The sequence below is a fragment of the Oncorhynchus keta genome, chromosome 10, assembly GCF_023373465.1.
Source record: "Oncorhynchus keta strain PuntledgeMale-10-30-2019 chromosome 10, Oket_V2, whole genome shotgun sequence".
NCBI lineage: Eukaryota > Metazoa > Chordata > Actinopteri > Salmoniformes > Salmonidae > Oncorhynchus > Oncorhynchus keta.
Window position 1 is genome coordinate 23,441,356 of NC_068430.1, and position 14,262 is coordinate 23,455,617.

The following is a 14,262-nucleotide window of genomic DNA, read 5'->3' on the forward strand; positions in this document are numbered from 1 at the left end:
TCCACAAGTGAAGGGCAAAGGTGAGAAAGGGGGAGAGCACGTAGATGCGAGCAAAGTGATCATGCTGTTCATATGTGACTGCTATGAAAGTGAACTGTGTTTGTGTGTGATTAGGGATGTATCTATTCCACAGGTTCTGTTAAAAAAAAACATTTCTTAAACGGAAGCAAACGAAATGCGTATTAACATACCCGAAAATTGTCCAATAGAAACTCTTGTTTGCAATGAACTGTTGGACTAATGATTACACCCTAGATCAGCTAGATATAGGTAAGAGTGTGCAAGGCAGTATTGAATGTGTCACTGTCACCTTGATTACTAAAAATTAACTCAACCTGTGCACCTACGTTGTAAACTACCATTCATAGGCTAGTTTGAAGCAACCTCATGATGGGTATAGGGAAAATTAGAGTATCATGTAGTAGCCTAAACCTATCGATGTTACATTGAGCTGGGTGAATGGAATATGAATGACAGTCATCCAATATTCTGTTATAGAAGTAAGGCCATGCTCCTAGAAAAATGTAACGTCCTCCCTCATCTTAAAAGGCACCGACAGCCACTGGCTGGGATGGTGTAAATAAAACTAAGCTGAATGATACAATGCAATGAATATTCTAACCTAACCTCATTAAACGTTTTTGTGTGCTGCCTAACCAATGGCTGTGCTGTGTAGGCCTACAGTGGCAGTTCAGGAGGAGAGTCAAAGGCTTCTTCCAATATTTTTTGGGATTAGGCCTAGTCTAAATGCCCTGTTTAATGGGTGGACTAGCCTACAGCTTATGTACTGTTCATTTTGAGAACGAGAACGTGTAGATGAGAAGGAGGACCGGAGGTCAACTTTGATAGTGTAATACCACTATAATTGATTTTATTAAAAACAATGTTTCTTGCCCATGATGTAGGCCTATTTATCAGAGTTATTGACCTCACAAATATCTAGATTGAAGTCATTTACATTGTGGTGCTGAAACTTGAAGGAGCAGCAGTAGCACAATCGGAAAGTAGGCTAATTCAAATAGGCATAATTCATTTCAAAAGTCTTCATTGTAATTAGACTTTACTAAAATAAAGAGGGCTTTGTGTTGGAGCCTATTTATTTCTATTGAAGAATAGTTTGGCCTAACTGTTTGATGGAAGAAATTAGGCTAATATATCCACTCTTTAAATAGCCAACCTCCTTGCCAGTGAAGGCCTGTTAAGTTAAAACCAAGACTATTACACGGAGTGGAACAGGGGAACCCAAGAGAAGACTCAGATGAGGAGTCTGGGATAACCAAGGTATTTATTGAAACACAGGGGGAAGATGGAGTGCAGGTCAGGGGAAGCTTGGACAAGTTACTGGACACCAGATGTGAAGGCTGAGCCTGGAGTGATAAGGGTTGAGACAGGGTAAGCAGGTCTGGAGGGAAATCCAAGGGAGTAGTAGAGTGGGGAATCCAGGACAGAGTAGCAGGATGATGAGACTTGGGACTGGAGATAGTGACCAGAGTCAGAGCGGAGAGAAATGTAGCAGAGAGGAAACCAGCGTCAGGCAAGGAAAACTGGCACAACAGGATCTGAATAGTAACAAATGGCTAGAGACGTTGATTGGCTGAGCAGAGATTACGATCTGGCCGTGTGGAAGTGGCAGGGCTGAGTATTTGTAGAGGTCTTGATTATGGAACAAGTTGCAGCTGGTGGGGATCTGCTCTGACTCCAGCACACATGTCTCCGCCCACACAATCACACACACAGAGGGAGAGGGAGAGTGTACTGGGGGAGTGGCGACAGCTCAAGGAGACATAGGATGAGCAGTAGAGGGCGTTGCAGGAGCAGATGTGACAAAGGCTCGAATTGAGGGTACAGTTGAAGTCGCAAGTTTACATACACCTTAGCCAAATATATTTAAACTCAGTTTTTCACAATTCCTGACATTTAATCCGAGTAAAAATTAACTTAATGATGGCTGGTGATGGCTGGTCGACAATTCACGATCAAATGATTCGTTGAGAGCCCTGATACAAAAGTACAAAGGTCTTTTACAGTCAAGATACACCCTTTTCTGGGGCCTCCCGGGTGGCGCAGTGGTTAAGGGCGCTGTACTACAGCACCAGCTGTGCCATCAGAGTCCCTGGGTTCGCGCCCAGTCTGTCGTAACCGGACGCAACCGAGAGGTCTGTGAGGCGACGCACAATTGGCCTAGCGTCATCCGGGTTAGGGAGGGCTTGGTCGGTAGGGATGTACATTGCAGACACTATCTGCTGTGTCAACAGTATTCACTGTATAGAGACCAGTGTCTGGCCCTCCGACTCCAAAGTGGAACCATCCCTTGTCTCATCGCCCACCAGCGTCTCCTGTGGCGGGCCGGGCGCAGTGAGCGCTAACTGGCTTCCGGGTTGGATGCGTGCTGTGTTAAGAAGCAGTACAGCTGGTTGGGTTGTGTATCGGAGGACGCATTACTTTCAACCATCGTCTCTCCCGAGCCCGTACGGGAGTTGTAACGATGAGACAAGATAGTAGCTACTACAACAATTGGATACCACGAAATTGGGGAGAAAAAAGGGGTCAAAATAAAATTAAAATAAAAAAGATACACCCTTTTCAACCTACATGATGAACAACAGATATATAGAATGGGTCACAAGGCTAAGATTTGTATGAAAGATACCCATCTACTGTGTCAACAGTATTCACTGTATAGAAACCAGTGTCTGGCCCTCCGGCTCCAAAGTGGAACCATCTCTCCCTGCTACGGTGTAGAACAGAAACATTAACTCATGCTCTGGAATGCTCTTTAGGTTTTATCACCCAAAAGACATCGTAAATCTCCTGTCAGTGTAATCTCCCAGAGGCCCATCCTCAGTAGAACACACACACAATAGTTAAGAAAATACTCTAATCTGTTGCATAAACAACCATTTGATGCAATAAAATTATTATAAGATAATCTTGCAAATTTGCTCTCACACTTGCCAAAACTATAGTTTGTTAACAAGAAATTTGTGGAGTGGTTGAAAAACGAGTTTTAATGATTCCAACCTAAGTGCATGTAAACTTCCCGACGTCAACTGTATATGAGAAGGTATGCTATCGGCCTACTTTTATGAAAGAAAATGACAAAAAGCACAGGCCTACCCCTTGTTAGGTTAAGATTTTGAATAAAATGAAACGGATCAGATTATATAAAGTGATCATTAACAGTGCTTTGGTCCACTATGCTTTATGCTAGAAACAAGCTTTAAAATAGTCGGGAAAGACGTGACTCCGATGCATATAGGGATATCATTTCATTATCGTTTCTTTGACCTTCCGAGGCTAAGCTACAACCTTCTATAGCAGTGGCAGTGGCGATTTTAGCATGTAAATCTTGGTGGGGCAAACAAACACAAATGTGGGATACATGCCAGCAACGCCACAACACAACAAACACAACACTAAACAATACATGAATTGCACTATAACAGTGACAAAAGGTGCCCACCAACTGTTAGGGCCTACATAAAGCTTTCCCAACAGCAGAGTCCCAATAGCAGTCCCAACTGTCACGAATATTACCGAAGGTGACTCCCCTTCTTGTTCGGGTGGCGCTCGGCGGTCGTCGTCGCCGGTCTACTAGCTATCACCGATCCGTTGTTCTGTGTTCCTTTGGTTTTGTCTGATTGGTATCACCTGTTTCTTGTTTGGTTGTTAGGGTGGGGTTATATAAGTTTGTTCAGTCCGCTTCTGTTTCGTTATTATTTCTGTTCATTTATTTTACTACTTTTGTTCATGTATTTTTTTCCTGGACATTAAAGCGTGTTTTTCCCACATCCTTTTGCTCTCTGCGCCTGACTCCACACCTCTTCACATATTTATCGTAACAGAAGCCCGCACCTCGATATGGAGTCAGCAGGAGCAGCGACCACTCCTCCTCCCACGATGGAGGAGAGAGTCCTTCATCACACGTCCATCCTCCATCGCCTAGGATCAGCGATGGATCAAATGATGGAGAGGATGGATCGTTGGGAGAGGAATGGTCTCCCTACTACCCCACCGACCCTCCCACCAGCAACTCTACCATCTCCTCCATCTGGATCCGGTTCCAGCGCTCTGCGCATTATGCCTCCGAGGGAGTACGATGGAGCAGCGACGGGGTGCCAGGGATTCCTGCTTCAACTAGAACTCTACCTGGCCACCGTTCGGCCGGCTCCCTCGGACGAGGAGAGCGTATGGGTCCTCATCACATGCCTTACGGGTAGAGCCCTTGAGTGGGCCAATGCGGTCTGGAACGGGCCCGACTCAGCGAAGGGCAATTACCTGGAGTTCACCAGCCGTTTCAGGGCCGTGTTCGATCACCCTCCAGAGGGTCGAGCGGCGGGTGAGAGGTTGTTCCATCTCAGACAGGGGACATGGAGCGCGCAGGACTTTGCGCTGGAGTTCCGGACTTTGGCCGCTGGAGCAGGGTGGAACGAAAGGGCCGTGATAGACCATTACAGGTGTAGCCTGAGAGAGGACGTCCGCAGGGAGCTGGCTTGTCGGGACACTACACTTAGCCTGGATGGACTGATAGACCTGTCGATCCGGTTGGACCATCTGCTAGCTGCTCGCGGACGCTCTGAAAGGGTCCTGTCAGTTCTACCTCCTGACCCTCCTGCTCCTATCCCGATGGAGCTAGGAGGGACCGCGTCTAGGGAGATCGCAGGAGGAAGCTCCTCCTGTACCAGTTGTGGCCGGAGAGGGCACACGTCTGGTCGGTGCTGGAGGAAATCATCTGGGAATCGAGAAGGCAGGCAGAACACTCCTCGGTCACCCCAGGTGAGTAAGCACCACACTCTCCCAGAGTTTCCTGTTGGCCACATGTTCTTATTAATTTGTTTCCTTAATTATTCTCCTTCTCTCCAGCATAAGGCACTGGTAGATTCAGGTGCAGCTGGAAACTTTATAGATCGCGGACTCGCTCAGAGGTTGAGGATTCCGTTAGTAAAAGTAGAACCCCCTTTTCCCGTGCACTCTTTAGATAGTCGACCATTAGGGTCAGGGCTGGTGAGGAAAGCCACAATTTCGTTGGAGATGATTACGCAGGGGAATCACAAGGAGCTAATTAGTTTGTTCCTTATCGATTCACCTGCGTTTCCGGTGGTGCTGGGGATTCCCTAGCTAGCTATTCATAATCCTACGATTTTGTGGAAACAGGGAACTCTCCAGGGGTGGTCTGATGAGTGTTCAGGCAGGTGTGTAGGGGTTTCCATCGGTGCGACAACGGTGGAGAGTCCAGACCAGGTTTCCACGTGCGAATTCCAGCTGAGTATGACGATTTGGCTATGGCTTTCAGTAAAAAGAAGGCGACCCAATTACCACCCCATCGACAGGGGGATTGCGTGATAAACCTCCAGGGTAACGCTGCACTCCCCAGGAGTCATGTGTATCCTTTGTCTCAGGAGGAGACGGTGGCTATTGAAACATATATTACCGAGGCTCTGGGGCAGGGGTACATTCGGCCCTCCATGTCACCGGTCTCCTCGAGTTTATTTTTTGTGAAGAAAAAGGATGGTGGTTTGCATCCGTCTATTGATTATAGAGGTCTAAATTCCATCACGGTGGGTTTTAGTTACCCACTACCTCTCATTGCTACGGCAGTGGAATCATTTCACGGAGCGCAGTTCTTCACGAAACTGGATCTCAGGAGTGCGTATAATCTGGTGCGTATTCGGGAGGGAGATGAGTGGAAAACTGCATTTAGCACTACTTCTGGCCATTATGAGTACCTCGTCATGCCATACGGGTAAAAAAGATGCTCCAGCTATATTTCAATCCTTCGTGGATGAGATTCTCAGAGACCTGCACGGACAGGGTGTAGTGGTGTATATTGACGATATTTTGATCTACTCCACTACACGCACTGCGCATGTGTCTCTGGTGCGCAAGGTGCTTAGACGACTGCTGGAGCATGACCTGTATGTGAAGGCGGAGAAATGTGAGTTTTCCAAACGATCAGTTTCCTTCCTGGGTTATCGCATTTCCAGCTCTGGGTTGGTAATGGAAGGTGACCGCGTAAAGGCCGTTTGTAATTGGCCGACTCCGACCACGGTAAAGGAGGTGCAGCGGTTCTTGGGGTTTGCCAATTACTACCGGAGGTTTATCCGGGGTGTTGGTCAGGTAGCTGCCCCCATTACCTCACTGCTGAAGGGGGGGCCGGTGCGTTTGCAGTGGTCAGCAGAGGCGGACGGAGCTTTCCGTAGGTTGAAGGCGATGTCCACTGAGGCGCCGGTGTTGGCGCATCCGGACCCTTCTTTGGCGTTTATAGTAGAGGTGGACGCATCCTAGGCTGGGGGTGGAGCGGTGCTCTCACAGCGTTCGGGTGCGCCACCGAAGCTCCGCCCCTGTGCCTTTTTTTCGAAGAAACTCGAGGCAGCGGAGCGGAATTATGATGTGGGGGATAGGGAGTTGTTGGCTATGGTTAAAGCCCTGAAGGTGTGGAGACACTGGCTTGAGGGGGCAAAGCACCCTTTCCTTATCTGGACTGACCACCGTAACCTGGAGTATATCCGATCAGCGAGGAGACTGAATCCTCGTCAGGCAAGGTGGGCCATGTATTTCACCAGATTTCGTTTTACTATCTCGTATAGACCAGGTTCCCTCAACACTAAGGCCGACGCGCTGTCAAGACTCTATGACACTGAGGACAGGTCCATCGATCCTACTCCCATCATTCCAGCTAAGCTGGTGGCACCAGTAGTATGGGATGTGGACGCAGACATTGAGTGGGCGCTAAGGGAGGAACCTGCGCCTCCACAGTGTCCGGAGGGTCGTAGGTACGTGCCGCTCGCTGTTCGTGATCAATTGATTCGATGGGCTCATTGTCTACCCTCGTCGGGTCACCCAGGTATTTTTAGGACAGTGGAAGTACTTCAGAGGAAGTACTGGTGGCCCACTTTGGTGAGGGATGTGCGATTCTATGTCTCCTCCTGTTCGGTGTGCGCCCAGAGTAAGGCTCCTAGACACGAGGTAAATTACAACCTCTTCCCGTTCCACAACGGCCGTGGACCCATCTATCGGTGGATTTTCTTACTGACCTTCCCCCCTCTCAGGGTAACACAACGATCCTGGTCGTTGTGGATCGGTTCTCTAAGTCCTGCCGTCTTATTCCATTGCCCGGTCTCCCTACGGCCCTACAGACTGTGGAAGCTCTTTTCACCCATGTCTTCCGGCACTACGGGGTGCCCGAGGATATAGTTTCTGATCGGGGCCCCCAGTTTATCTTTATGGAGGGCATTTATGGAACGTCTGGGGGTCTCGGTCAGCCTGACCTCAGGGTATCACCCGGAGAGTAATGGGCAGGTGGAGAGAGTGAACCAGGAGGTGGGTAGGTTTCTGCGGTCGTATTGCCAGGACCGGCCAGGGGAGTGGGCGAGATATATTCCCTGGGCAGAAATGGCCCAGAACTCACTAAGCCACTCCTCTACCAACATGTCACCATTTGAGAGCGTGTTTGCACCTGGGGACAGGGTCTGGCTCTCGACCCGAAACCTGCCCCTCCGCTTGCCCTGCCGGAAGCTGGGTCCGCAGTGTATAGGGCCATTTAAAGTCCTGAGGAGAATAAACAAGGTTTGTTATCGATTATTACTTCCTTCGTATTATCGTATTAACCCCTCGTTTCATGTGTCTCTTCTCCGCCCCCTCTGGACATCGAGGGGTCCCCGGCGTACACAATACGAGCTATTCTGGACTCGAGACGCCGGGTGAGGGGCTTGCAGTACCTCGTTGACTGGGAGGGGTACGGTCCGGAGGAGAGGTGCTGGGTTCCGGTGGGGGATATTCTAGATCCATCTATGTTGAGAGAGTTCCATCGCCTCAGTCCGGTGCCTCGGCCCCCGGGTCGGCGTGCTGCGGGTCAGGGGGGTACTGTCACGAATATTACCGAAGGTGACTCCCCTTCTTGTTCGGGTGGCGCTCGGCGTCGCCGGTCTACTAGCTATCACCGATCCCTTGTTCTGTGTTCCTTTGGTTTTTTCTGATTGGTATCACCTGTTTCTTGTTTGGGGTTATATAAGTTTGTTCAGCCCGCTTCTGTTTCGTGCGGGCTTGTTCGTCTGTTTTGTGTTAGAGTGTATGTTGTTTGCATTTTCGGGTTTTGCGCTGTCCGTTTTTATTTCTGTTCATTTGTTTTACTACTTTTGTTCATGTATTTTTTTCCTGGACATTAAAGCGTGTTTTTCCCACATCCTTTCGCTCTCTGCGCCTGACTCCACACCTCTTCACATATTTATCGTAACACCAACACCTTTTTAATTTGTTATTTTACCTTTATTTAATCAGGCAAGTCTGTTAAGAACAGTGGGTTAACTGCCTGTTCAGGGGCAGAATGACAGATTTGTACCTTGTCAGCTCTGGGGTTTGAACTCGCAACCTTCCGGTTACTAGTCCAAAGCTCTAACCACTAGGCTACCCTGCCGCCCCACCTTACCACTGTTACACCTGGATAACAGCGGAGCCTTGTCTGGCAACGAAACAGTTCATTCAGCCTCATTTACTGCCTTTAAAAAAACATAGCTGATATGGCTGACTTGCTTAAACAAAATGTGGATTCTACTGACATTTGAGATTTACAAACTATAGCATAAGGGGACGACAAGCTGATAAGAGGCAATCCGCAATCCCTAAGACACTGTATGTAGGTCTATAACCTCTCATATAGCCTTAATAATAACTCTTGCAGAATTAAGCATTTCTTGCAGTAAAATGGTAGGCAACGTTTTGATTTGGGAACAGGAGTGGAGAAATATGTTTTATGTATTTCTGCATCTTGTGAGAACGCAATTAGATACCATCTGCAGAGGTGCCATCTTCTTCATAAAAGCATAATAAAAGCTGATTGAATTTCAACCACGTAAAATATGCATCAAAGCCGATCTGAAATCTTATCAGAAACATGTTGGGTTGTTTTCACAGCTTTATTTTTCCTTCCAACCGGTTAAATTGATGACATTTGGAGATTTTGCACAGAAAATCTGTGTTTCTTTTTTGCTTTATTGTCTTTTCTCCCCAGTCCCTAAATGTCTTTCCTTCGTGAAAGATGACAGAAAAAAACTTTACAGATGTCCACTAGATTGAAGCATTAATTCATTCTATCTATCAATTACATTATTATGTTGAGCAAGTGTTTATTTAGTCTTCTAGGGCATCATATATTAACAGAAGAGAAGCTACATGTGTCTATAAATATAGACAAGTTAACTAACAAATAGCCTACCAAATTGTCGGAAATTATAATCAGACACATCTAAATCGGGCAACAACAAAAAAAATCCTGCACCCCCTGTCAAAAAATTGTTCTGCTGTGTTTGGACATAGCACATTTTCTATATTTGTGGTTCAGTGTTTGGTGCGGGGCTCTGATTTTCACCTTATCACATTTAGTCGGGCAGTTGCAGATGGGTTATTAGCATTTATGGGCGGGTGAAGGTGAACAAGCAGCTGACCCAGGGGCCATTACTTTCCACCCCTACTCTCGTCCATGAATAACATCATGTATGGCTCTGGTTTGTTACCTATAAGAATTTATGCTGTTTTCAAGGCAAATGGTGGTCACAACAAAAATTGTTTTGATGTAGATCTTTCTTTTGTTCACACACTTTGCATTTCGTTAATTGATAAATATAATCTATTAACATGTCTTTTTTTAAAAGCATTTTTACATTACAGCATTTTTTCACACCTGCCTAAAACTTTTGCACAGTACTGTACATTTTCTCACACACCACAGTGTATGAGCTGCCAGGAACATAATCCCCCGCAGTAAGACTGTTGCGAGCATGTCTTTTTTCCACTGAACAATAGTGGTTAAGGATCTGCTCTTGTGTGTCGTGTGAGAAGTGTTCCTGTGAATGAATATATCAATGGATGGATTAACCATGAGTGTCTCTGATTCAGAGAGGTTGGGTTAAATGCGGAAGACACATTTCTGTTGAATGCTTGTCTTTTAGATATTTTTGTCAGATGTTACTATAGAATACTGAAGTATAATTACAAACAAAACCCCACAAATTCTGACACATTCCAAGCATTGATTATGCAAGAATGGGTTGCCATCAGACAGGATGTGGCCCAGAAGATAATTGACAGCATTCCAAGGCGGATTTGGTCTTGAAAACACTGCAAATATTGCAAATATTGACTCTTTGCATCAACTTCATGTAATTGTCAATAAAAGCCTTTGACCCCCCTGATCATCTGATCACACTTCATAACATTCTGGAGTATATGCAAATTGCCATCATACAAACTGAGGCAGCAGACTTTGTGGAAATTAATAGTTGTGTCATTCTCAAAACGTTTGGCCACGACTGTAGATTTCAATGTTGTTAACACACAGTAACCAAAAACCTGATCTAATTTGCATATTCATACTGATTTTCCCAGAATTGTCGGCTAGAAGTTCACAAGTTGCCGCAAATTTACTGCAACAGTTCGCCCAAAAACGACTTTGCATTTCAAAATGTACGAAACATTTTGGTTGGCAGTTGCAGTAAAAATTATAATAAATATATACTACGTACAGTGCCTTGCAAAAGTATTCATCCCCTTGGTGTTTTTCCTATTTTGGAAGAAGGTACTCTGGTCAGATGAGACTAAAATTTAGCTTTTTGGCCATCAAGGAAAATGCTACGTATGGCGCAAACCCAACACCTCTCATCACCCCGAGAACCCCATGGTGCTAAATACAGGAAAATTCTTGTGGGAAACCTGTTTCAGTCTTCCAGAGATTTGAGACTGGGACGGAGGTTCACGTTCAATGGCCCTAAGCATACTGCTAATGCAATGCTCAAGTGGTTTAAGGGGGAAACATTTAAATGTCTTGGAATGGCCTAGTCAAAGCCCAGACCTCAATCCAATTGAGTATCTGTGGTATGACTTAAAGATTGCTGTACACCAGCGGAACCCATCCAACTTGAAGGAGCTGGAACAGTGGCTGGATGTGCCAAGTTTATAGAGACATACCCCAAGAGACTTGCAGCTGTAATTTTTGCAAAATGTGGCTCTACAAAGTATTGACTTTGGGGGGGTGAATAGTTATGCACACTCAAGTTCTGTTATTTTTGTCTAATTTATTGTTTGTTACACAATAAAAAATATTTAGCATCTTCAAAGCATGTTGTGTAAATCAAATGATACAAACTCCCCCAAAAATCTATTTTAATTCCAGGTTGTAAGGCAACAAAATAGGACAAATGCCAAGCGGGGTGAATACTTTTGCAAGCCACTGTATATAATATACATTGTATTTATAATATATACTGTATATATTTCCTTATTTTTTTTTTCTTTTTCTGCCTCTTGGGCCCCCCAAGGCCCTGGGCAGAGTGGCTTCAGCCCTGATAAGCCTCTACATTAATCCGGCCCTGGATGCAGGCCTATACTGGAGTAGCCTACAGTTCAGTTGTACTGCATGCAACCACATGTGGGGCGTACTAGTCTTGACCCACCAGGGTAAAGAGCAGGCGGATCACTAACAGTAGGGTGGTATAGTTAAGCAATAAGGCCTAAGGGGGTGTGGTATATGGCTAATATACCACGGCTAAGGGCTGTTCTTATGCACGACGCATCGCATAGTGCCTGGATACAGCCATCAACCGTGGTATATTGGCCATATACCACAAACCCCTTAGGTGCCTTATTGCTATTATAAACTGGTTACTGAAGTAACTTGATCTTAGATCAGTAAAACAAATGTTTTGTCGTACCAATGGAATACGGTCTCATATAGCACGGCGGTCAGCCAATTAGCATTCTGGGCTGATAGTTTATAAAGACTTGTAAGATCAATGCCTTGCAATGCAATTGTGATAAAGTGCGTCTCGGTGAGAGGTGTAGGAGTCAGGCGCAGGAGAGCAGGGATTTTTTTGAGAAGCGTGTTTATTGTAGAGATCTGTACACATAGTCCACCAATACAAAATTGGCCCAGATGAATGTCCAAACAACGCGCTCGAAGGAATGCAAACTCGTGTCAGTACACGGAGGAACAACCACAGTACCGACACTACCTACACATACGTCAATGCGAAAACAATAAATAGAATACTAAACGCTAACACTCACAAACTTAACCCTGCACGAATTACGGCAGGTAACAGGTGCCCTATATACCCACAGAAATCAAAGCAATTGAAACCAGGTGTGAAAAGGAACACAGACAAAACAACCAGAAAAAAGAAAAAGGGATCGGTAGCGGCTAGTAAACCGGCGACGCCGAGCGAAGTCGTGACAGCAATGCAACATCCGTCCGCTCTGAGCACGGGTAGACCCAAAGTGAGTGCTTTTTTTTGTACATGCCACCTTGTTATTCACTGAATTAATTCATATCGATATAACTGTCCAACAAAGAGCTGGAAATAATAATTGAAAAGTGCATAATTGTGAGCTTCTCCCACATAGCCGGCTTATTTGCAGTGGCAACTTTAGCCTGTAAATCTTGGTGGTGCGAACACCAAATTCCTTATAGATGCACACCAGCAAAACCACTGCACAACTCTAAACAATACATTAATTGCACTGGAACGGTGACAAACGGTGCCCACAAACTGATAGGGCGTACATAAATCAATCCCAACAGCAGAGCATTATTTTCAGCACCATGGAGTGAATCTGTCACGAATCCCGTTTCCTGAGTCTGTTTTTTGCCTGTGTTCTGTCCTGGCGTGTTTTTTCCGGCGTCCTGGAACGCACCCTGTCTGGTTGCCGGGCAATGTAGCCTGTTGTGAGTTCTGATTACCCGCACCTGTATCCCATCAGCTATCTGCACACCTGGTCCTGATCATCATCTCTCCTCTTCATAAGCCTGGACCTGACATCCATTCCCTGCCGGATCGTTAGCCATGAACAGTATGTTGTGCCATAGTATCAGCATGTTGTGCCATAGTATCAGCCTCAAGTTGGATAGAATTTGTTTTGTTGTTTTTTACGTATTGCTTTCCTTAAACTTACCTCCGTTTGTTCTGTCTTCAGTTACTCACCCGGATCATTTACCCCATTCCCGCCTGGTCGTCGGAGGATTCCGCTACCCCATTGGATCCACCTATTTACTCCCATCAACTCACCACCGCTGCCCGCTACGCCACCTGGATATATCTACCCATTCACATTCACTTGTAAATAAATACTCACCTTCTTCCTACTCTCCTTGTCCTGGTCTGCTTCTGGGTTCGATTTTGAAAGAACGTGACAGAATCCTTACCACCTGGCTATCAGCAGAGCCTTGTATGACAGCAAAACATTTAATTCAGCCTCATTTGCTGTCTTAAGACAAAATAGCTGACATGGCTGATTTGCTTAAACAAATATGGTTGCTACTGACAATTGAGATGTACAAACTATGGCATAAGTGAACGATGAGCGGATTAGAGGCAATCTGTAATTTTGATTAAGACATTAATGAGCAAGATGAGATGGATGTAGTCAATATAGCTATTTGTTCAGCACTTTTGAAATGTACAGCGACAGAATTCAGAACATGGGCCGTTACAGTATTCTCCCTGTAGACCAAGTCAGAACAATAGGGTAAATCAAGGGGGCATATGAGAAGACAATGAAAGCTCTTACCATATTTGTTGATGACATTGCTCTAAAACAGGCTATAGGCTACATGTGCACCATCAAGTTAGAACAGTAGGCTAAGTTATGCGGGAGAAAGGGACCAAATTATTAGGGTGAGGCACATGGGCTACTAACAGCTTACAACACAACATACACTTAGTATTACTTTCTTAGCTACAGTATAAATATCTCCCTGGCATATTACATAATTTATGCAGCAGCATACAATACATTTTTGGACTCGTGGAACCGATGTTGTGCTGTGCTCACTTGAACAGGAAGGTGCCGCGGTGATTCTTCTTGTGGACAAAGTTTGTCATGAAACTTTGTCATGAAAGTCTGGCATTCACCGGATTTATGGTGCTTTCAAGACAACTGGATACTCAGGAAAAAAAACTAGGTTGGATCATGATGTCAGTGACCTTCAAGTCGGAGCTCCAGAAAGAGGCCCGAGTTCCCAACTTGGAATTCTGAGTTGGGTGACCGTTCAAAGAGGATGTTTTTGTCCGAGTGTCCAGTTGTCTTGAACTCACTGAAGTCTGAAATTTCCCAGTTCTGAGTTTCCAGTTGTTTTCATTGACAGCATGGCCAATATATTCTGGCCCATGGTGTTGCGTGGGAATGTTTATCATTTTAAGCTTCGAAAAGAGACCCTTATGCACAGACTTGGACCACACACCCTCTCCACCGAATAGCAGGCAGGGGATGAAA